At 42.4% G+C, this 23,197-nt stretch overlaps 1 protein-coding gene across 1 annotated transcript in view; it reads left to right on the top strand.

The window, feature by feature from the left end:
- The first annotated feature begins 17,003 nt into the window (after positions 1 to 17,003).
- Positions 17,004 to 23,197, top strand: part of LRRC2 (leucine rich repeat containing 2) — a 141,308-nt gene continuing 135,114 nt past the window's right edge. The window contains exon 1 of the mRNA XM_054986922.1: positions 17,004 to 17,113. The gene's annotated coding sequence lies outside the window, so the exon portion shown is untranslated. The remainder of the gene's footprint in view (positions 17,114 to 23,197) is intronic.

Here is a 23,197-nt window from a genome sequence, read left to right as displayed (position 1 = left end):
GGGATTACCAGTAGATGTTTGTTAGCTGATCTAAGCATTCTCTGGGGGACATATGACAAGAGGCGGTCCCTATAGGTATGCTGTCCCAGCCCACTAAGAGCTTTATAGGTCAAAGCCAAAACCAAAACCTTGAATCTGATCCAGAATTCCATGGGAAGCCTGTGTAACTGCTGCAAGATGGGAGTAATATGTGCCATATATGAGGACACGTGAACATATTCATCCTGAATCTCCTCCTAGTGCCTGAAACATCCCTTTTGAATTCATGGCATGTTTTGCAAAATTAAGTCAAGGGTCCATGCCTACTTAGTTGGGAGCCCAAGATTTGGCATTCCTGACATCCAACTATATAGAGATGTAGACAGATTCTTGATTGATTCTCCTGGACCTCTCATCAGCTCTCAGTACCATTGATCATAGCATCCTTCTGGACTGGTTTTTGGGCTGATGCTGGGAGGCACTGTTTTGGAGTGGTTCCAGTCCAGTCTTACCTGGAGGTGAGGCTTCTGGAGGCATTTCTGGGAGACTGTTGCTCAGCCCTTTGTCCTGTGGAGTCCCATAAGTTTTTCCTGTGCTCCTCAGTATCTACATGAAATCTCTGGTGAGGTCATCCAGAGATTTGGACTGGTTTTCACCAATATGCGGATGACACTCAGCAGTCTCTCATGCTCCCAGCTGATCCCAGGGTGGATGTAGAAACCCTGAACTGGTGCCTGGAGACAGTTTTGGAGTAGGTATGGGCTAATAAACTGAAGCTTAATCCCAACAAGATGGAAACTCTACTGGTGACCAGAAGGCCTGATCTGGGATTTAAGGTGTCACCTTAATGGGATGGGAGTGTATTGCCCTTGAAAGAACAGGTCTGTAGTATGGGGATGCTTTTAGATCCAGTTATACAGCTGGATGAACAGGTGGCAGCTGTGACGGAGTGCCTTTTACCACCTTCAACTAGGCAGAAAAGATGGGACCACTGTGGTGCATGCCCTGGTTACATTTAGATTAGAGTATTGTAGTGTGCTCTGCATGGGGCTGCCCTTGAGAAAGTGTTTGGTGCACAATGCTGCAGCATTGTGCACCATTGACAATTCAAGGTTGTCAAGTTCTGCCTTGGGTGTCACCCTGTGAGGCACTGGCATGCCTGACTTTGGACCAGGGGTACCATCAGGAATTATGCCAGCTCCCGCTCTGTGGAAGGAGGGGGGTATACTTCACCCTCGCACCCTCTCAATCCTCTCACAGGCCCGCTCAACCTGACAGAATCCTGGCTGCCTTCCATGCCAGCGGGCCCCTTCCCCCCTCCAGACTTACTCTTCCTTCTCCCCTTCATCTTCCTTCTGCTCAGTCTCACTCTCGCTTACTCACTCCTCCACAACCCACCCCACCCTGTGGGTGGACTTCCCTTTTATCCCTTCACCAATTCCCTGCTCCACCTGTCAGCCATGTCCCCCTCCTGCACTCTAGCCATGGCCCTGGCTGATTCAGGCAGCCGCACCTGGGTTTGCTCTGCAGGCTGCCCTGGACAGTCACACCTGTGCCTCCTTGGCTGGCTGCCAAGCTTTTCCTGTAGAGTGCCTCAGGCAGCCCCACCTGGGGTTGTTTTGCTCCCAGCTTTGCCTGGACCAGGCTACTGCATTCTAGCTGGTCTGCAGGCTGGGGCATGGCTCTGTGCTGCTTTGGCTGCCTCTCCTCCCTGACTGGTAAGGCTGCTGGCTGACTGCCCTTACTTCCTGCACCTCATCCCTCAGGTCTACTCCCCTCCTGGGGGTCCTCACTCTCCCTGCCTGGCCCCCCACTGGAGGGTGGGGCTAGCTGGCTTCCACCTGCCTCACCTGACTCTCTGAGGTTTGGGTGCTTCTCTGCCCTCCTGTGGCTGGGATGCCTCCTTCCCCCCTTCAGTTGTTGGTCTGTTATGGTCTTGGGTGCCCATTGGGGTGGCTAGGTGGTTGTCCCCCAACTGCCTCCCATCCCCTCCTCCTGGTAAGTCCAGGGGCTGAGCCTCAGATCCCGGACAAAGGTGCTGCTGTTGAGCTTTAAAGCCCTATATTGTTTGGACCCAACATACCTGAAGGACTGCCTAATATGAACTTAAGAACATATCCAACTATTATGGTCATCTTCAGAGGCTCTGCTTTGGGTGCCCCTACCTTCTGAGAGTAGGTGGCTGGCAACCCATGAGAGGGCTTTTCAGTAGTGGTCCCAAAACAAACTCTCTCTCCAAGGAGATTCATCTGTCTCCTGTAGTTACCCTCTTCTGCCAGTAGCACCTTTAAGACTAACCAACTTTATTGAGGCATTAACTTTTGAGAACTACAGCTCTCTTTGTCAGATACATGGGACAAAGAGAGCTGTAGTTCTTGAAAGCTTATTCCTCAATAAATTTGATTAGTCTTAAAGGTGCTACTGGACTTTTTACTATTTTTGTAACTACAGAGTAACATGGCTAATTCCTCTGCATCTTCTGCCAGCATGTGAAGGCTTTGTTTCTTTTGTTGTTCCCTCAGTGATCCTACTTTCTGGCCCAATGTTTTGAACTGTAGGGTTTTTTTGTATTTATTTTAGCTCTGGTTTTAATTGTTTTAAGGATGGAGTGTTTCTTAGGGGGATGATTGTAATGATTTTAAAATATGATTTTATTGTGTACGTTTTAATTTGTATGCCATTTTGTGAGGGCAGAAAGGCAGGAAATAAATTTGTAAAACTAAAATAAAAATGATGGTTGTTGTGGATTTTCCGGGCTGAATAGCTGTCGTTTTGGCATTGTAGTTCCTGACGTTTCGCCAGCAGCTGTGACTGGCATCTTCAGAGGTGTAGCACCAAAAGACAGAGATCTCTCAGTGTCACAGTGTGGAAAAGAAGTGGCAGGTCATTTATATCTACTCAGGAAGGTAGGGTTGGGCTGAGTCATCCTGTACGAGTTTCCCAGGGTGTGGAATGCTAATGGAGGCAGGCTTCACTGTATCCTGAGGAGGTTCTTTTGCATATGGATTGGTGCTTGATATGCTAATCTTCTCTGCAGGGCTATTGTCGGGTATAGAGTATTTTGTTAGCCTGGTGTTTTTCAGGACTGAAAACCATGCTCTATTCATTCTTAAGGTCTCTCCTTTCCTGTTGAAATTGTGCTTATGCTTATGATGAATTTCAATGGCTTCCCTGTGCAATCTGACGACGTAGTTGGAAGTGTTGTCCAGTATTTTACTGTCCTGGAATAGGATACTGTGTCCTGTTTGAGCTAGGCTATGTTCAGCCACTGCTGATTTTTCCAGATGACCAAGTCTGCAGTGTCTTTCATGTTCTTTTATTCTTGTCTGGATGCTATGCTGTGTGGTCCCGATGTAAACTTGTCCACAGCTGCAGGGTATGCGGTATACTGCTGCAGAGGTGAGGGGGTCTCTACTGTTTTTTGCTGATCGTAGCATCTGTTGTATTTTTCTGGTGGGTCTGAATACTGCTTGAAGGTTGTGCTTTTTCATAAGCTTTCCCATCTGATCAGTGATTCCTTTGATATATGGCAAAAACACTTTCCTGTGGGAGACTGTTTGATTTATCCTTGGTTTAATTGCTCTTCTGATTTCATTTCTGGAGTAGCCATTTGCTTGAAGTGCGTGGTTTAGATGATTAGTTTCCTTGTTGAGAAAGTGCGGTTCACATATCCATCTTGCACAGTCTACTAATATTTTTATTATGCCTCTTTTCTGTTGAGGGTGGTGATTGGAGTTTTTGTGTAAGTACCGATCTGTGTGAGTTGGTTTCCTGTAGACCTTGTGACCTAACTGAAAGTTTGCTTTACAGATGACCAAGGTATCTAGAAATGGAAGTCCCCCCCCCCGATTTCTTTCTCCATGGTGAATTGTATGTTCAGGTGGATATTGTTGAGGTGGTTTAAAAACTCCATCAGTTCTTCCTCCAAATGATAAAGGTATCATCTACGAACCGGAACCTGACTGTAGGTTTGTGGGGTGCTGATTCTAGAGCTGTTTTTTCAAAATGTTCCATGTAGAAGTTTGCTATAACTGGGCTGAGAGGGCTTCCCATGGCGACCCCATCCGTCTGTTCATAGAATTCGTTATCCCAATGGAAGTAACTGGTTGTCAGACAATGGTGGAATAAGGCTGTTACGTCCTCTGGAAAAATCTGATTAATAAGTGTGATTGTGTCTTTTACCGGAACCTGCAGAGAAGATTAGCATACCAAGCACCAATCCATATGCAAAAGAACCTCCTCAGGATACAGTGAAGCCTGCCTCCAATAGCGTTCCACACCCTGGGAAACTCTTACAGGATGACTCAGCCTAACCCTACCTTCCTGAGTAGATATAAATGACCTGCCACTTCTTTTCCACACTGTGACACTGAGAGATCTCTGTCTTTTGGTGCTACACCTCTGAAGATGCCAGAACAACCATCATTCTCCGGCTGTGAAAGCCTTTGACAATACATAAAATAAAAATGATACATTAAGTAAACTAATGATGTGGTAATCAAATGGTAGGAATATAATTATCAATAATGCGTTCATAGCAAAACAACCCAGCACTATAATCCATATTTTATGATTTTGCACATCTCGCAAATTGTCTATTTAGAATCATAGGGTTGGAAGGTACCCCCCACGGTCATCTAGTCCAACCCCATCTAGTCCCTGCACAATGCAGGACATTCGCAACTACCTCCCCGCCACATCCCCTCCTCAGTGATCTTTGCTCCATGCCCAGAAGATGGCAAAACACTGTCAGGATCCCTAGCCAGTTTGGTGAAGTGGTTAAGAGCGGCAGTACTCTAATCTGGAGAACTGGGTTTGATTCCCCACTCCTCCAGTTGAAGCCAGCTGGGTGACCTTGGGTCAATATCAGCTCTTCCAGAGCTCTCTTAGCCTCACCCACCTCACAGGATGATTGTTGTGGAGGATTACAACATACTTTGTAAACTGCTCTGAATGGGTATTAAGTTGTCCTGAAGGGTGGTATATAAATCAAATGATATCATCATCACCATCACCATCACCATCACCATCATCATCCAAACTAGCCTGGGGAAAATTGCTACCTGACCCCAAGTTGGTGATTGGCATTACCCTGGGCATGTAAGAAGGGACCACAAGAACTAAGCACTGATCTTGCCCTCCCTCTCATGATCTGCCCAGGTTTACAGAATAAGCATTGCTGTCATATGACCATCTAGCCTCTGCATAAAAACCTCCAAAGGAGAACCCACCACCTCCCAAGGAAGCCTGATCCACTGGGGGACCGCTCTAACCGTCAGGAAGTTCTTTCTAATGTTTAGCCGAAAACACTTTTGATTTAATTTCAACCCCTTTGGTGCTGGTCCAACCTTCTAGGGCAGCAGAACACAACTCCATGCCCTTAAAGTACTATCTGGCAGCCCTATATGGCAGCCCTTAAAGTACTTCATTTTTTAAATCTCTGCATTGTGTTTTGGATCCACTGGAAAATTTCTGCTCATGTCATGGTTCTTGTACAAGTGGAAATGTGAAAAAAGCTCAGCTTGGCCCCTTGCACTAAATTAAATATATACTAAACTGTTTTTCTGCTTATACAAGATGATATAGTAAGAAAAGGGCTAGGAATTGCAGATGATTTTGCACAAGCAGAATTGCACTAAGTCTGTTTATATTGCCACTTGTGCATCGCTGGGCCCAAAATTTGTTTAAATAGCCTGCTCCTGGACTATTTTAATGATTTTTTAAAAAGTATTATTGATTTTATGGTTTTGTGACTTTTAATGTATTTTTTGAATATTGTGAGCCGCCCTGAGCCCATCTGTGGGGAGGGCGGGGTATAAATCAAATCAAATCAATAAATAAGTTGTAGCCAGATCCACATTGAACTCTGCACCACAGCCATTTTTATGGCCAAAATATACTCTCAAGTTCCAATCAAAGAACCCAATGTTATATTGCCATTTATTTGGTCCTACAGTGATGGGTGGTGCTGAATATAATGTTTGAATGAAAATAATATTGGCAGAAGACATTTAGTCATCGCAAGACATACTACGTATACATTACTGCAGTGCCATTATTTTTTTCCAACGGTGACCACAAACATCTGGAAACAATGGAAATAAGAGATCTGTTTGATATAGCAAGTACCTTCCATTATCTCAGTTGTTTCTTTTCCACACCAAAAAAGAAGAAAATGAGCTCTTAAAAAAGGAAATTTGGTTTTATTAAGACTTTCTGCACTAAAAGTGAAAAAGGGAAACCTGATAAATCAGACAGATGATGGCAATAAAAAGCAGACATTACTATTACTTGTTGCATCAAATTAAAAGGTATCTATCAATCAAAAACACAGTTTCTGATTAACCTTCTGAGCATATGGCTAATGACCTCACCAGGAAGTTGTTCAGTTATAATAGAAACATGAAAACAGGAAGGGAGTTGATGTATGCTAAAGCCTAACTTAAACATATGGGGGAAGGGCCATAGCTTGTCAATTCTGTAAAGGCTGTAAGTTTGGCAGCAGCACCAGCTGTGCACAGCAGGCACTTCCACTTGGGAGCTATAGAATGGACACAAGGTACCAGAAAGGACTGGCATTTCTGTGGATCCATTACTTAAAAGTTCAATTACTGTGGGAGTTTTAGCAAAAGTCTCCAGTATGGTCCAAAAATCGCATTAGAAGATTAAAAAGAAACCCTTAAGGAACAACCAAAAAATAATCAGGCATTTGATTTTGTACTTGACAAACTGCTGTTCCTTGTCTTGCTAACAAAGCAGTGGAATGGATAAGTAGATTAAAACAATCAACCCATGTGGATACTAGCTACGTCTTTCCCTGTCTTTCAAAGAGAGACACTCTTTGTTTAATCGTTTTGCCTGTATTTCCTTGTGAATAATAGTTTAAGGAACTACATAATCTTCAGGGCCTCCTGTTGCTTCCCACATCAGCCTGATGATTCCTTTGTGGGTCCTCACTTTGAAGAACCGGAGTGAATCTTTGTTGTATCTGTAACTTCCTTTCTTCTTTTGTGTGCATTAAGAAACAGTTAAAAAAAACCCCTGTAACACACTATATTCTTTGGAATTTCACCAGTTACTTGCCCATAGAGGAGAAGGAGGACGCTTATGCTCCCCCCCCCCACAAAATTTCTAGTGAAATAGGCAGTTTATGAAATCTTACTTGACAATATACTGCCTCTTGAAACTATTTTCTGTTTTATTGTGGAACACTTCAGGTATTTAAAAAATCTGGGCTTGGGGGATATATCTTGGACTGAAGAAAACAGCATGCCATAGCCCTAAAGGATTACACGGGCTTGGTTTGGGAAGAGGGTATGGGCAACGTTTTGTCCCCTCAGTCAAGCTGATCACTGATGATTGGCTGTGCATGCTCAACTGACCTTAGTGCTGGTGGAAAGTGCCATCAAGTCACTGACTTATGCCATCCCCTACTGGGGTATTCAAGAAAAGAGACTACACTTACCCTACTTTAAAAGTAATCGTGGAAGGATGAGGGCTTCGGGAAAATAGAGCAGTAGGCCTTTCTTGCTATGCTTTTTCTATGCCCAAATGAGGCACAGTACCAATTAATTCCCTGATAATATCACTCAAAGTTTACAGTCAGCATTATAAACACTAATTGAAACAAATGACAATATCATGCCACTAATACCATATTTATGCAAGTCAAATGCATGGCAGGAAGTGTCGCAGCTGCTGTCAACATCAGTTCGGTTCCTCCAAATGAAATATTGCTAGGAACCCCAGTTTGGATAGAATGTAGTGTGTCATGTACAATATTTACGTATCAGGGAGAAGAACAACTAATTTATTAAGAAGATATTAGCCTATGAGGATTCTGGTATTAGGCAGGGCAAAATAGACCTAAAATGATTGCGATATCTTTTTCTCTTGTGCAGGAATGTGAAATGGCTTGCAAATTAACTCAATATGAATGGTTGTTTAGAGAGAGATAAATAGTCATTTGCACTGACTTTGCTTTGGGCAGAATATGGATTCTGGTATGTCTTTTTGTTTTTGATTGCACAGAGAGAGAGAACGAACAAATGTTATTTTTTCTAGAACGAAACAAAATCCATTTTGTGGTGGTTTCTTTTACATTGGTCTCTTTTCTTGGTGTTAAATTAGGACAGCAACATTACAGGTAATTTGTAATCAATGCTCTCAGAACTACAAAAAGGTGTGAAGCTGCCAGTATGGAGCCTCTGAGGAAGCAGTGATAGCTATCATTTGCAGAAGTGTTCTGAACCTTAGAGCTTTGTTAAAACTCTTCCAAGGTCAATTACAAAGGGCTTAATTATTTTTGTATAAGAATCCATTTGAGGGGGCTGGCAAGCTTTAATGTTCAGAGTTTCCATTTGAAAAGCTCACCATCACCAAATCTTAATGCAAACTCTCTAATTTCCAAATTCCATCATACTTATTTTACAGAACTTAGTCGGATTGCTAGTGGAAGGGACTGGACTGCAGTTGTGATACTTCTGTGGATCTTCACAGGTAGAATTAAATCTATTTAGCAATTTTTTTGCAGTGCCATAAAAGTTTTGTGTTTACTTTTTTAAAGTCTTTATCCCAAGGTACCACATTTGTAGGGATACCACCTTTGCCTGACAGAAATCTTGACTGTATCATGACTGGTAGAAATTTAAAAGGTATAGTTTTCTTAGACTCTCCAGTCTCCTGTTATCATTTCTGCTAGGCATCCAAATGTTAGAAAGTTACCGTCCTGGATTTCCATGTATTATGTTCTCTGAGCTTACAATTTTTTTAAATTTGAACTTTATTGGAGCTTTTCTTTGTAGAACTACTATCACAACATCTTAAGAAGGAGGGGGTATGTGTGTTTCTGTATAAGCTTACAAACCAGGATTGTCAGGTAAATTGAAGCGTTAACAGTAGAGGAGGGATGATGATGATGATGATAACTGTACTTACGTACCACTCTTCTAGACAGATTAGTGCCCCACTCAAGAGCAGTAAACAATGTCAGTGTTGTTATTATCCCCACAATATAGCTGGGGAGCTGGGGCTGAGAGGAGTGTCTTACCCAAGGCCACCTGACAAAGTCATGGACATAGAGCCAAGCTACAAGTGATGCCTGACACGAATAAGACACATGTCAGTTTCACTCAAGTTTTGAACTGTAGGCATCCTTGCAGCTTGACTCTCCATTTAATTTGAAGTTTACATAGCGGTAGTCTATGGGAGGGAGAACATGCGGTCGGGAGGGGAGTGCAGGTATTGGGTTCTTGCAGGGCACACCCCTCCCCTCCATTGGGGGGGGGGTTCAGGGCCCCTCTCCTGCCCCCCTCCCCGCACAGCAGACAGGGCAGGCTGGAACGTCGCTGAATTTCCCCCCCCACTTGCTTGGCCCCTGAAGAGCGACATGGCATGTGCACCTGGGCTGGCACGGTGGGGCCCATGCGAGCAGCAGCCAGGCTGGGCTGTGGCCCAGAGCTGCATCGTCTGGTGGGGGCCGGGTGAGCGTCGGGGAAGAGGCAGTGACACTCCAGCCTGCCGCTGCGTTGCTCTGCAGGGCCTGGGCCCGGGTAGGGGAGGCGGCGACGCTTCAGCTTGCTCTGGCTGAGCAGGTGTGCCTGAGTGCTGTGGTGGCCAGGATGGGCTGGAGCATCACCCACCTCCCTCACCTAGTCTCCTTAGTGTAGCGCAGCGAGGTGGACGCTGGGCCGTAGCCCGAAGCCACAGCACGCTGTGGAGGCTGGGTCCGGAATTGCACCACCTGGTCAGCACAGCATGGTGCAGCTTTGGGTGGGGGCCAGGTGAGTGGGGGGAGGAAAGGCAGCAACACTCTGGCTTGCCACCGCACTGGCCTGGACACACATGCCGTGTTGCTCTGTGGAGGCCGGGTGAGCAGGGGGGAGATTCAGCGACACTCCAACCTGCCCTGTCTGCTGTGTGGGGAGGGAGGGGGGCAGGAGAGGTGCCCTGAAACCCCCACCCACCCAGCAGAGGGGAAGGGGTGCACCCTGCAAGAGCCTGACGCCTGCACCCCCCTCCTGATCTCATGTTTTCCCTTCCATAGACTGCCGCTCTGTAAAATTCAAATTAAATAGAGAGCCAAGCTGCAAGGACGCCTACAGTTTGCATCAAAACTTGAGTGAAACTGACACGTTTAACTCGTGTCAGTCGTCACTTGTAGCTTGGCTCCTACTGGGATTTGAACCAGCAGAGTACTGATTTGCAGTCCAACCACTTAACCACTAAGTTAAGTAAATGGTGGTGAACAAATAAAAGACATTGCATATTAATGCAATGTCTGTGAATTCAGATCTTACAGCCATTATGCTGGTGCGATTGTACGTTTGGATCTAACCCTTTGTTCCTGCTGCTCATTTCCCCCCATTATAAGCAAAATGTGTTCAGCTGCCCATTAGAATAACCTTTAGAGATTAAAGCATGAGGGAAAATACATCTTTGGGGTTGAAAAGAGGAGTGGGGATTTACTCCAGGGCTGCTCTTCTAGTTTATATTGCACCCCTTCTTTCCTTACTTTATATGCCTGACAAAGATGAGATTATGAATGCATCGTTTACATCAAGATACTCAAAAGGCTTCCAGTTCAGAGCTGTAAGCACACCATATTTCCCACATGTAGGTCTGATACTTGTTTCGTTATGATGGAGGCACAACTCTTGCACATGTGTGGATCTATCTCTTCCATAAAGTGAAAGGGGAAGTCCTGGAGATTGAGTTCTTTGTGTGCCACAAGACTTCTGTTTGCTACTGTAGCGAATGCTTGCAGTGGAAAATACTCTGAAACCATAAGAATAGCAAAAATCAGAGAAAAATAAATAAGAATGATCATTTTTAGACAGGGAAAAAAGCCTGTTGTCAGATTTTTTGATCTGGGAGGCATTGCTGACGATGTTTTAATACAATGACTCCACAGCCTACTGCAGCATGATAAGAATTATTATCTCCTGAAGTTCCAAGGAGATTATAAATTTCACAGGGCACCTGTAAATGCCTTATAATGTTGTTAAACTTTCAGTTGTGTTGGAAGTATTAAAAACTCATTTATAGATCACAGTGATTAATGCTGGTCCTAATGGGCTGACTCATTTCAACAAATTAAGCACTTAGTGCCATTTAAACTGGTCTTTTCCTGTCATTACCTTCTCTCTTGTTAATTATTTTTAAGTTATTGTTTAATCTCTGTGTAAGGCATGGACAGAAGTCATTAGTTCTTTGTGGAGGGTTTCTTTATTCCTTCATGTAATTTGTCAACCTAAATGATGGAGTACATTGTCTCCACCTGTAATTACCTTTTGTAATCACTGCTGCACCTCTCCCCTCCCTTTTTATTATAATATTTGTGTGATAGAGCAAAAAACCGTGTATTTAATGGAGTGCTCTCATTTAGGTCTTGTTATCATTATTGCTAACATTTCAGAATGATTGTCCACATGCCAATATGCAGCCTTTATTTCTGCCATTCTCTTTCTACCCTCTCTTTCCCCTTTCTTTCATGTTTCCTGAGAACTAATTCACACATGCAGTGTGTCATCACTTGGTAATTAATGACTGAATGTGTGACGTGCTTATATTAAATAGTATAGTATGGTGTGTGTGTATGTGTTATGCTAGCTGATACAAAGGCTCTTCCTGTGGCATGCAGCCTTGGATAACTGCTTCACATGTGCACATTATTACCTAATAATGAAGGTTCCCTGAAAAGCCTGGCATATGTCTGTCCTACCTTTAGCATGTCAACAACTTGGTTTTAGGGTTCACTATGTTATGTCTTCCCTTGATCCACACAATCAAATGTGTATGGTGAGTTCTGTGTTGGGAACTTATTCCTAGGCATGCATGGGCTTGATTTAAATAGAGACTTCAGTACATAGGGAGATTGGGCTTAGCCTCCCCCATGCCATTTTTCCTGAGATGAAATGGCCCTGGCTTGGTACTATTTGGCTATCAGTGGGGCAAATAGCACCTCTTGGGACAAATTCAAGTTAGGAAAACGGGAATGCTGAAGCCTCCTCTTCCCTTGCATTGTGATCTTGATGTGAACTGGGCCCTTGCATGGTGGTAGAAAGTGTCATCAATTCACTTACAGTGACCCCTGCCAGGGTTTTCAAGGCCTCTGCAACCCTGGACTCCTTTGGAGGTCTCCCATCCATTACTAACCAAGGTCAGCCCTGCTTAGCTTCTGAGTTCTGACGAGATCAGGCTTGCCTGGGCTAACCAGGTTTGGGCTCAGTAGGGATCCCAGACCCCTGGTGGGGGCGGGGGATCCCCCACCTCCATTCCCCCACCCCGTCCCCACTTTCCTATCCGGTGGGGGGGGGGGGCGCACCTTCCCTGCAGGCTTTCCTGTGGTGCTGCATGCTCCCGTGCACAGCAGCCACTGGGATTGGGTCCATTTTGGCCCGGATCAGGGATGCTGTGGAGCACAGGAGTGCTCCTGTGCTCCGCAGCACCTCAAAACGGGCCTGATCCGTGGCAGAACGGGTCCGTTTTCAGGCACTGCAGAGCACAGAAGCGCTCCTGTGCTCTGCAGTGCCTCAAAAATGGGCCTGTTTCAGCATGGATCGGGCCCATTTTGAGCCCCTGCGGAGCCTGGACGTGCTCCCAGGGGTTGCGTGATGACATCACTTCTGAAGTGACATCATTGCACCTGTGGGCGCTTTGCGCGTGTGCTCCCCTTCTCCCCCAAGGTAAGTGCCAAGCCCCTATCCCCCGCCTGGAGGTTGAGGGGGCCTGGCAACCCTAGGGCTCAGGCATGCGTGGAATTAATTTCCTATATAAAATGTAGTCCATTAGAGAGTATGACTGTAATGTTTTAACATTCCCTCCTACTTTGTATTCTATTTTCAAAAGCCTCTCAGAATGCAGGGAGCCTTCTGCCTGTGACAAAATTGTTAATATATGTGATATTCTGATCATCACATATTCTCATAGGGACATGTGATAATATAATAGATAACTATGCCAGTTTCTTCCTAGGACATGTGTTCTGACATACCTATTTTGGGGGGTTTTGAGTGTAAGTTTCAAGGGAAACTGAAATGCAGTTAAGTATCCCCCAAAGTTACTTTGACATGAATCTTAAAATAGCAAAATCCAGAAAGAGTAGAGTAATATTTTCAACAGATATCACTGTAGCTAGCTTTTTACCAACAGTTTCTCTCAATGAACAAAAATAAGTAAATGCAACATTTAAAATAAGATTTGTTTTTTGTCTGTTGGGATCTCCTGATGGTCCCAAACCATTACAATGCAATCTTAAGAACACTTTCCTGAGAGTAACACTGCCAAACAGTTTTCAGTAGGACATAGTATACCTGTTTAGAATTGTTCTCTTACACTATTCTGTTAAATGGCTCATTTTTGGGTTTAAGTTGTTTTTAACATGCAAAACTTAGAATATCATGTATAGGCAGAATTGCCATGTACAGTAGAAACAAATTGTTATTCAGAGGAGAAAACTGTGTCATTTGGATAAGGGGGTAGCTGTTCTGTGCATATTTGTATGTGTATGAATGTAATCAGAGAATATTTATGTATGTGTTAGGAACTAAGAATTAATACTCTTCAGTCAGCAGATGGCAGTGTTAGTTTCATTTCAAATACACCACTCATTCCTGGGGTGCTGTTTCCTGCCCCCCCCCAAGGGAAAAGATCCAGACCATGGGTGCAGCACTTTAGGGAGTAATATTTATCTCTTCACCTGTTAGTTTCTTCCTTTAAAGCCATTGTTATAGACATAGCCACAGTATTCAGTTGAATAATCCCCCTTCTCTTTTGACTAAGCACTATAAAGTCAATAGATAAAATGTTGGAAGTGAATCATCAATAGCCCCACCGAGTATGACTAATTTTCAATGTTTGATTTACAAAAAAACCAGTGAAAATGGTGGCAGGAAATGAAATGGGTCTTAGATGGTTGCTTCCTCTGTGATTATGACACAAAATTTCTGGTATAAGAATTGAAAAGGCACTTTTTTGAAAGTTGTCATTGCTAAATAACTGTCATCTTACATTCAGTTACCAGGGGAAAATGATCAGAATGCCAAGGCAGAAGCTAGATTGACATCATATTGTATGACTCTTACACATTTCAGTAACCTGAAAGGCATCAGAATTCATCTGTGATCCAAACTGCCATCATAGTATGAGATACTTGGGTGATGAAAAGGTTTAGAATATTCAAACTAATAATTCATTTAAATAATAATTTTAAAAAATATATTTAAAATCTTAAAATAAATATAAAAACAATGAGATTTGAAAATGAACTTTCATTTTCAATAGATTTTTGAATCCTTCACGCACACGCACACGCACACACAAAATCTCCTCTCTAATCCTCTCTAATCAGGAAGGCTAGAAACTTGTGTCTAAGCATTTTAATAAAAAACAAAATGGCCTTTCCCCCTTGTTTTTCAGTTCACATTGATTCATATGACTGCAAAAGGGGCTGAGCTTACTGAAGCCATGACCCATGGAAGGAATTTTAATGTATTTATTGAGCTGACTGGGATGAAAGGCTAGAATCCAGTGTGATACCAGTACCCTTCTTCAATGTTTGGCTTCTTGCACAAAGAAAATAGACAAAGGTTAGCAGGTAGATAACTTTCTCATTTCTCTGCTGGTCATAGAAAATGTTTCTGAAGTGAAGTAAGCTAGTCAAAAGGAGTATTATCTCAGTTAGTGCCTGGAAGAAATGTGGTGGCTGCCCCAATGACTGTGCCCCAATGACTCTGTAATGTTTGAGTGACTGAAATCATGTAGTGGTGTATCACTAGAAGCAAAAGAATAGCCCTCTGTCTTAGACTAAGATTCATCTCAATCAGTGTTTTGTATGTTACAATGGCCAGTAGCTGCTACTGGGAAGCAGAGCATGAAGAGCAATTGCCCTTCTCTATAGCTTGGCCTCAGGGTCTGGTTCTGTCTGTTTCAGTAATCAAGACTTTTTGCTATTTTTTGCTACTCTTTGCACTTGTCTCCCATCCCATCCCCTGCTATGATCCTCGCATTGTAAGAACCAAGTTCTTGTTTCCTCCAGCTAGCTTTCAAGCTCAATAGTTGGGTGAAGCCTCAGGTGTGTTACTGTTTACATCCATCCTCCACTGGGAGCAGACACTGTGCATATGCCTCAGGCCCTGGACCAAACTTTGTATTTATTTAAATAGAAAGTTGGGTTGCATAAGCATTGAAAACTGATTAAAGCAAGAACCTCTTTATGCTTCATGTGTGAATATGCTTATATAAATGAGAGAGAGAATTCCTAGTACAGCAGCATTCTTTTGTAAGTTAGATATTTAGAAGTTCCTTGAGCAAACATAGTACTGCCTTCCTTGGAACATTCACTAAGTCTTTGCTACTGCTTATTAATGTCTATTAAGCTTTCCATAGGAGCTCTGTGGGGTCAAGATGTCTGTTCTTAGCTAGTGATTTGTCGCCTGTTGTCACATACTGATCATCTCACTTTCCTGCACTTGCTCGTCCCTATCTTATTACAAATGCAACCTGTCTGATCAGAGCCGGTTTGACATCTATCACTTTAACCACCTTTCTAAATTATATGGATTGAGTTTCATGTACTCCTTTCTAGTGTGAAGTTTATTGACTGTCTTAAGGAACGTGATTTTTTTTTAAAAAAACCCTTTAATATATAGCATTCTTAGCAATAGCCTTTTAAAACTCTCTGACATAGGGACTATCCACACATTTTCCCTGGGAATGACCCCAGGTCAGTTCAACAGACACATCCTGGAGTTTGTGCTTCTCAGATGTGCATGGGTCCAATTTGGCTCATGACCATGATATGTGGAGAGAAGGAGCTTATTCCCTCCCCTCACCATTTTCACAACTTGAAATGACCCCAGCAAGCTGCTATTTGTCCTATTTGGGCAAATATAATATATATCCCGTTGCTACTTGTGGAGCCATTCCAGTGGGGCAAATAGAAATTCTCAGGCAATAGATCAGGAAAGTGACCAGGGGTGGGTGGGTCTAAACATTTCCCCTGTACACTGCAGTCAAAATCTGAATGCAGCCTCTGTGAACCTGGGAAATGTGGAACTCCAGAACATGTGACTGAAGCTCACCCAGGGACATCCCCAGGGAAAATGTAATGTGGCTAGAATCATATATCTGGAAAGGACTTAAATGATGTCCAGTGGAGACGGATGCCACTGCCCATGGATTGTAAACAGTAAAGATCATTACACGATAGCTGTAATTCACAAAGTAAATTGTACTAAACATTTAGCCTGAGCTTTGGACAACTTACCATGTGAATGATTTTTAAGACAAGTAGATTACTGAATAGCATGCAAAGTCAATTTTTTTGCCTGTTATGCAGTTGTGGAAAGCACAGAACCTCAGAACACAATGAAAGCCCTCCCCAACAGCCCTCTGTTTACTTTGAGAATCCTTGCACTCAGTGGCTCCTTGGCACGGAGGGTCTACATGCATTGCAGAGTGGCTGTCTTAAATCTGAAGCTCTGCCGGGAAATAAAAATGGGATCTTTTCCTTAGAATCATCTTTGCATCTATTTCAGGAAAGGCTGGACTTAACAGAGCCAGAAGGCCAGTGACGACTTTCCCTTTAACCGTGTGCTGTGTCCTGCTGGAAAGGTTTTATGACTACACTTTTTGGCAGACTGCACCTTTGCTCCAGTCACCCTGTAGATCTGACAGCTGCAGATACTATGTCTCAGTTCTCTTTTTGTCCCCCTGTTTTATTAATAGGTTTTTCATATTGCAGAAAAGCGTTATCTCAGTATGATTTTCTGTATCTCTGTATGATTTTAAATAACGCTTGTGTTACAGGTCAGAGAAAGGTTTATCATTCTTGCTAGAGTGCCAATTAGATGCCTTTCCTCTTAAAAGCACTCTTCTTTTTGCCAAGTGGAACCTTTCAGTATGGATATTCTATCACACATATGGCTGCTTTGAAGCCCCGTATCATGTTGGCACCTTACAAATATAGAACATTAGCAAATCTGGAAAACCAGTCACACTGGCGAGTTTAAACAAATGGAGATATTGAGCTGACCAATAGCTATGTTGTTGATGTAAACAACTTCAGATTTTCCAGTTTACTTATTGCAGGATACATTGAGGAACTCTGGACAAAAGTGCTCTTTAGGAGTAGGTAAGTGTTCTTTTTGCTGATGGTCAGAATCCAATGTCAATATTGTTAAATAGCGCTAAGGTGCCTGCCAAAATGTGCGTGCATGTATGAGGCAGACAGGCAGAAAGAGGTGAATCCCAGAGCATTATAACTTAATGCCTGATGCTTCCAATAGAGTTGAAGGACAAATAGCCCAATGCAGTCATTCCATTGACCCCACAGATAAGCCAGTGCAGTGTATGTAGTGGGGGGAGGGGGGTGCTGATGAGGACCATCAGCATTTTTCCTGACTCTTCTTACTAGTTTTCTTGCTGTCTGTGCTTATAAAATCTGTGCTCTTAGCTCTCAAGGGCAGAGGTTGGTGTAAAAATGATTTACTGTAAAGGGGGGGGGGGGGCGGGAACGGTTGAAAGACCGGTTATTTATCTTTGTTATGTGTCAGGATTTTGTGCTAAGTTTAAAAAAGTTATAGAATGTCTGCATCTGCAGGCCACTTACACCACGTCTAACACAGACAGAGGAAATTTGGTCAGTGGAGAGGTATTTGCAAGGAGAAATGTGTTGTTATAGCTCAAAAGGTGGCATTGTAGGTTAATGTTACCCTGTCCCTCTCAAGAGAATATTTGGTCTTAATCCCCAAGGAGCAAGTATTACTACTGGAGGGCCCACAGTATGAAAGGAGCATTGTTGCTTGCAATCAACAGGTTTTGCAGGTTTTTGTGCTGCTTGAAAAAACCTGATAAACCTGCCTGACGAGGTGACAGAGGACAAAAGAAATTAATAAATACATGATGAGTAAATGTCTTTATCAAGCAATCTTCAACTTCTTAAAAACAATATTGGGTACAACCATGGGTACAACATTTTCCCTTAATGGGTACATACTTATGGTAACATGTAGGTGTTTCCAATGGGGCAAATAGCAACTCCACAGGACTTTCAGACTGGGAAAATGGCATGAGGGGAAGCTTAAGTCCCCATGCTTCACAATCTTGATTTGAATCAAGTCTCCCTGCACCCCGTGCTTGAAAACTGAGTTCCATGAACTCTAAGGGAAGATATAAGGAGAAAGCAAGGATGATGTATAGTTAGGCCCTAATATTTACAGGGCCACTTGGTTTTATAAAGCATCAGAATCTGATCTGGCTTTTCATTCAAGGGAACTTGTTGCTGGTGTGAAGACCAAGCTGCATTCAGACCTTGTTTTAACTATGATCAATATTTATGAAAGTCTGATCATGCATTTTTTATAAATAAAATAAAGATGAAAAGCCAGTTTGGTATGGTGGTTAAGAGCGGCAGGACTCTAATTTAGAGAACCGGGTTTGATTCCCCACTGAAGACAGCTGGGTGACCTTGGGTCTGTCACAGCACTTCCAAAGCTCTCTCGTCCCCACCCACCTCACAGAGGGATTGTTGAGAGGATAACATACTTTGTAAAGCGCTCTGAGCGGGCATTAAGTTGTCCTGAAGGGCAGTATATAAATTGAATGTTGTTATTAAACCAGCAAGGAAACATCTAGCTTTCTTTGACTATATGACAGAAGGAGGAATCAACTTGTGGGATGGTTTGCCAACTCATTAAAAAGATGAAGGATTCATCCATAATAAATCCCTAAAGATGTTTAGCATCTATCATGCTTGATGACAAATACATTAGTACTGTGTAAGTAGGGAAAGTAGAAGAAATACTGCAAAGCAGTCATTAATTGATCCTTACTTAAAGACCTAATTAATGAATATTCCTGCAATGAGCTTGGATCAAAAAAGAACCCTGGTGATAACTGCATTCCTAAGGATACCCATTTATGGGTGTCCAGAAACTATAAATATGCACAGAGCATCCTACCTTGCAAGATGGTGTTGAACTTCTTGGTCTGTGATTATAAACTTGGAATGCAGAGGAGGTTCATTTGTGTAGGGAGTTACAGATTAACTATTCCAACAGACAAGTAATTAATTTCTGAAATAAACTCAGTGAAACCTTAGGCTGACTATTTTCATGAGGCTATTTAGCTCTGCCTATATTGCTTTCCTAATGATATTTTGCAAAGATCATACCCTTCCCTTCCATACTGAGATTAATTCAGGGAATCAATCATATAGGACAAAATGGGTATATTTTACTGGGACCAGGGGTCTATGGGAACTGGGTTCATGTTGCAAGTTTATTGTCATGACATGATCAACATCACAATTCAGAAATAGACCAAACATTTCATGACTCATGAAACTTTGCTTGTATGAAAGAACTGGGAATAGGAGACTTGTGTTGCAAATCTGTTTCAGGCCCAGAGAAATTACATTTGGTGCCTGGATTATTTAGCCACCATGTTATGGCATTCTATTTAAAAACAATGACAGAAATGAGAAATCGCTTTTCATCCATAAGAAAAATCTGCTCCCTTTCCCCAAAAGATCACTAAATTAACACTACTGTCATGAAACCCCAGTTCCATGGCTTTGAAACTCAAATATGCAGTGGTAGCATATGCAAGCAGCAACTTGACTCAGATGATGTTATTTTTTCTACTGATGTCACTTGTCCCAGAGGATGTGCAAAATGACTCTGCAATGCAGGCAGCTTATGCATTACTTGATATAAAGCCCTGATCATGGTATTCTGGTAACAGCTCCGCTGTATCTATAAGACATGCATCAGATCTGTATATAATGGAGTGAGACCTAACCCATTTTAAATGATATTAGTAATGTACCCTCATACAACCACAGGGAGATTAAGCAATATATAAAATAATATAGACCTTTTACATCTTTTATCACTACCTGAAATCCTAGGAACAAGGGGAAAATGTACGTTTGTTCCTCTCTTCTCTCCGTCAGCAAGCATTGGTGCAGGTAGCCATGGGCTGAGCTTTTAGAGGTCAGGAAGCCAGGGAGAATTGCTGGAGTCCAACTTTTCCAGGGGCCCATGACAAGGGAAAAGGGAAAGTTTTCTTCATGCAGCTTCTTCAGTGGAGCATTGTGAAGTGCAAAAGCATGAAATAGGGTATGATATATGTAGGAGCTAGATTATGAAATTACTTTTTCCACGGTCCATCATTTATTTCAAGAATGAAGTAGGCATGGCTTTAACCTCCTATGCATTGAACAGGTAAAGTTTTATGACAAAATGTCAGACTACATGTTCTTTTGAGTGAATCACAACTAATCTCTTTTTAAAAACCCAAATGTAGCCATAAGGGCTGGGAAATCGGACCTGGTAGTGTTCAATCAATATTTATTATATAGGAAAAAGGCAATATTTCTCCCCTATAGAAAAATAGCTTGAATTAGATTACTGAATTTGAAAAGATACTGCAGGACAAGGATTAAGCACCCCTAGTCCCCCAGCCCTTTGTTCATAAATCAGAGTCTTCCCTTCCTTATGAAGCAGCATTTTGTTAAAAACATTATTGGGAAACAGTCTCAACCTCCTGGTCAGATTCAGTTTAAGGTGACTTCATGTGTTTGAGGAGAAATAAGAACAATAAAAACTCAATTTCTGAAGACTGTAACTATATAATGTTGGAATAAAGTATTGAGCCGGGCCTGGAGAGACCTAACACTCTTTTGTTACCTCATGGGATCATTGTGATGATAAAATGGAGGAGAAGAGAATGTCCTTGGAGGAAATGTAGATCTCATTAATCACTTCAGGACCCAAGATGTTGTCAGGGAGCAGTGGCAACAACATCATGCCCCCCTCCAACTTAGGTCCCCACAGGGTCAAGCACGGCAGCCACCCAACCTGCAAGTTGGCTGAGGCATCTTATAAAAAGCTGCAAAGCAGCCAGCTGAGCAAAGGCAGCTGGTTCTTTGAGTCAGGCACCCACTGATAGCTGGCTCTTGGCAATCAGCTGTTGGGAAGTTCCACCCTGTCGGTAGGGAAAGGGAGTAATAAGGCAGAAATTGCTCAAGAGGCACTATTGGTCCTCCCAGGCTGGGCCTTACCAACCTAAGGTTTCTGGGTAGAAGAAGATCACTGGGCATGCCACAGGCCTGGCTAAAGCCTTCAAAAGGCTTGAGGAAGGAAGCCCAAGGGAGGCTGACCAGCTCTGGCTCCCAGCTCAGAAGGGAGTAGAGCTAAAGTAGAGGTGGTAGACTACCCCACCCCCCTCTGTCTAAGGCCAAGGGAAGGCACTTAAGCCAAATTGGGCCCTGGTGCAATGAGAGCCTGGGGCAAGATTCCTATAGCATAGATAAACATTTTCTAACGTGATGTGAAATGCTGAAAAAATATAAAGCATCATATTTAGCACAATAGTATTAATGGAAACAACTGCTTTGTAAAGTTATTTGTATGCTGTATCCTATGTACTGTGAAAAGCAGAAACAGATTTTGCAATAGCCATGAATTCAAGTTGACGCATTGATTCGTTACTTGAATAAATCTGATGAAATCATTGGAGAGGCACTGGGGATGAATTGAGCTCAATGTGTTAAACATGAGCATATTGATTGAGGACCAGTAAATTTTCCATGTGTAAATGGGAATTGCTAAGGCCAAGATTACCTGCTACAATAGACTCCAACACAGGCGCTTTTTTGACAAAGATGGCACCATTATAAATCATTCACTGGCTCCCTTTTTTACACTTGTGAACTCTTTCTTCTGTGCCTGCTCTCTGTGTTCTCTTTATAGTATATTGCCAAAAAGACTGGCTTTCATGATCTCTCTCACTAATAGATCATAAAGCTGAGTGATACTATAACAATGCATCATCCAAGAAAGGCAGGCTGTGAACTAAATAATAATTCAAGAGCAGATGTCATTTAGGAAAGATGACATTCAGCAGCAGGGTTTGTAGTACAAAGCTATGTGGAAAACACATCTGTATGCACCCCCCACCATGATCTGTGAACGGTAGTGTTGCAAAAGTTCACATCGAAGAAGGGATTACACCACATATATCTTATCCAAATATAAGTAATTCAAGCACCTGATTTGCTAGTACAGGGCTGGGTATTTATGGGAGATAATGTAGGTGATAAATAGTTGATGAGTCAGACAATGAAACCAAGGATGGTGAAATACAGAGTGCAAGGCTTGAGTGGAGGTTCAGATATGTGGGCTTGATTTATATCTCAAACCCCAGACAGGAAACATAAGTAATGCATAAGTGGCCAGGAGATTAGTCTCTAGCGTATTGGAAGTTGTCTTCCAGAATGTAGGTTTATTTTGGGATGCTCCGTTTGAGAGTGAGGCACAGTAGCATAGTAACCTTCCTGGGTTAAAAGGTTGGATTCCTTTTCTTGAAAGACAGGTACAAAGAGAGAGAAACTGTTGATGTTTGCAGGAAGGGGTATAAAACCAGCAAGATAAGGGTTGGTTTGTTCCCTGTTAGGGATAAAAATGATCAGCTTTGTAGTTCCTTAAAGACTCACAGATTTTTTATTATAGCATAGTCTATGCGAGTTTATGCTGGCATAAAGTTTTCTTCCTCTTTTAGGAGCCACTAGATTCCTGTGTTTTTTTTTTTTTGCTGCTATAGACCATACATCACTAAGTGTAGATCTGAAGAAAAAAAAAGATTTTGAGGCTTTATCTGTGGAAATTCTTTTTGAAATGCACTTCAGTATAGACAAAGTTACACTCAACTATAGTTATGATGAATGAACGTATTTGCCAGTAACATAACTATGAGAATTCAACTAAGAAAACGTATTATCATTCCATTAACATTAGTGAGTGCAACCATAGTACCTGAGATGTCATAAAACATACATTAATACATAGGAACTATAATTAAAAAAATCCAAATTAATCCTTATTAAAAGGACAGCACAGTATAAAATATAATGAAAGCTGTATTTGATGATAATTAAAACATCAATTACTATTAATTGTCACCTATCTCTATTAGTGCTAATTTTAACCTTTACATTCTTGAACCACTTGAGACAAGTATCTGAAGGGACTGTATTTACCCATATGAACCAAGACAGAATCTGAGATGGGCTTGGCTATTTTGTAGGAATCCTCATGTTCAGACATGAAGCTGACAGATACTTGTGAGAGAGTCTTTTTCAGTTCTTGCCCCATTTTTTGGAATTTCTGGGCCTCAGCTGTGAGAGAATTTTGCAAGAATGAGAGACAGCCAG

This window comes from Eublepharis macularius, chromosome 8, assembly GCF_028583425.1.
Source record: "Eublepharis macularius isolate TG4126 chromosome 8, MPM_Emac_v1.0, whole genome shotgun sequence".
Taxonomy (NCBI): domain Eukaryota; kingdom Metazoa; phylum Chordata; class Lepidosauria; order Squamata; family Eublepharidae; genus Eublepharis; species Eublepharis macularius.
Note: the sequence above shows the minus strand (reverse complement) of the source record. Positions and strands in the feature narration are given on the sequence as shown.